Below are 2454 nucleotides of genomic sequence, written 5' to 3' on the forward strand. Positions count from 1 at the left end.
CATAGCTTCTTGCAATTTGGAAATAGATGCCTCAAGATGTTTCCAGTATTCAAATTGAGGAAGTTCTGGGAGGACTTCCTGTGCTCTCCTCTTGATTGGATCATCCTGCAGCTGTTGTCTTTCCATTGATATTTTAGTGATTGGCCTTTCAACTGAGATATACTCTGTTATTCCCATCTTCACTCCAGCATCTCTGCAGAGCATAGAAATTAAGCTTGGATAGGCCAATCTGGCATCCCTGGAATTCCTGTTTGCTATTTTGTATAGTTCACACGAGATCAGTTGATGGACTTCTACTTCTTTTCCCAACATGATGCAGTGAATCATCACTGCTCTTTTAACAGTAACTTCAGAACGATTGCTAGTGGGCAGTATGGAACGCCCAATGAAATCTAGCCAGCCTCTGGCTACTGGTTTGAGATCTTCTCTTTTGAGTTGATTTGGGATGCCAGTCGTGCTGGTGGTCCACCTGGCTTTAGGGATGCATATATCCTCTAGAATCTTGTCCAGACCTTTGTTTACCCTCATCATTCTCCTATTAAAGGAGTCTGGGTCATCTTTCAGTTGAGGGAGCTTAAAGATCTCCCTGATTTTATCAGGATGGGTATGAACAATCTTTCCTCTGACTAAGGTTCGATGATCATAGAGGGCAGCTCCAATTATTCTTTACCTGTCTGTCTGCCATAGATTTGCATAGAACTCCTGAACCATATTCCTTCCCACTTTCGTTTCAGGATTAGCTAGGATTTCCCAGTTCCTGTTTCGAATTTGTTCTTGGATCTCCGGATATTCATCTTCTTTCAGATCGAACTTGACTTTCGGGATCACTGATCTTAGACGCATTATTTTGTAGTAATGGTCTGAATGTTCTTTAGTTAAGAACTTCCCTTAATTCCAAAGTGGCTTTGGAGTATTCTCTTTCTTGCCTCTTGGGTTGGGTTGTTTTCCTTTAGGGGCCATGATAAAAGTGAGAATGTTTTTGTGATCACGGATAAGCACACCAAACTTAGAGGTTTGCTTGTCCTCGAGCAAAAGAAAAGAGAGAAGAGGAATAGGAGGAGAGCAAGTGTGGAATGGTGGAGGATAAGAGGGGCGCCGAAAGTGGATATAAAGGGAGGGGGTGGGTTTTCGAAAATAAGAAAGAGATAAAAGATAAAAGATAAAAGATATGATTTATAAAAGATAAATATGACTAGAAAAGGATATAATTTAAAAAGATATGTATGATATTTAAAAATAAATTTGAAATTTATAATTTGAAAAAGATTTTAAATGATAATTAAGTTGGGAAAGAGCTTGGAAAAAGAGTTGGATTGGATTGAAAATCATCTGTCTTTATGGATTAAGATGCATGTAAAATCTTTGAAAGAGGGATTTCAGAAATTAGAGATTTTAGAAATTAGGATTAAAATTTTTTTTGGAATTGAAGGATGATATTTGGAAACATGTTTATGCAAGAAATCATGAATTGAAACATAAAAATTAGAAAAATTTTGAAGAAAAACGAATTTTACCTCCTCCCCACCATCCTGGTGTTAAACACCCAAACGCTGCATGTTTTGGGCGTTTAACGCCCAATTATTGCTTCTCCTGGGCGTTCAACGCCCAGCTGTTGCTTCTTTCTGGCGTTGAACGCCAGGAAGTCCTTTGTCACTGGGCGTTTTTCTGAACGCCCAGGATGCTATCAATCTGGCGTTAAACGCCCAGAAGGTGCTTCTTTCTGGCGTTCAACGCCCAGAAGATGCTCCTTTCTAGCGTTTAACGCCCAGATGGCTACCCTTACTGGTGTTGAACGCCCAGTGGGTGCTTCTTTTGGGTGTTCAACGCCCAAAACGTTTCTTACTGGCTTTTTGATGCCAGTGAGCTTTCCAAATTTCCCTGTAACTCTGTGAATTCAATCAATTGCTATTTTACCTTTTGAAGATACTCTGACATATACCTGTAAAAATTAATTAATTAGCAAAAAAAAATAAAATAAAATTTTGTGAATGGCTGGGTTGCCTCCCAGCAAGCGCTTCTTTTATGTCATTAGCTGGACTATTACTGAGCTTTTTAATCAAGTCTCAGTTTTGAGCATTCTTGCTCAAAATTGCTTTCAAGATAATGTTTAACTCTCTGTCCATTAACAATGAACTTTTTGTTAGATTCATTATCCTGAAGCTCTACGTATGCATATGGTGATACACTTGTAATCACATATGGACCTCTCCACCGGGATTTTAATTTTCCAGGGAATAATTTGAGCCTAGAATTAAATAGCAGAACTTTCTACCCCGGCTCAAAGACTCTGGATGACAATTTCTTATCATGCCATCTTTTCGCTTTCTCTTTGTATATTTTTGCATTCTCGAAAGCATTGAGTCTAAATTCCTCTAGCTCATTTAACTGAAGCAATCATTTTTCTCCAGCTAACTTGGCATCAAGGTTCAGGAATCTAGTTGCCCAGTAGGCCTT

The sequence above is a fragment of the Arachis duranensis genome, chromosome 5, assembly GCF_000817695.3.
Source record: "Arachis duranensis cultivar V14167 chromosome 5, aradu.V14167.gnm2.J7QH, whole genome shotgun sequence".
Taxonomy (NCBI): domain Eukaryota; kingdom Viridiplantae; phylum Streptophyta; class Magnoliopsida; order Fabales; family Fabaceae; genus Arachis; species Arachis duranensis.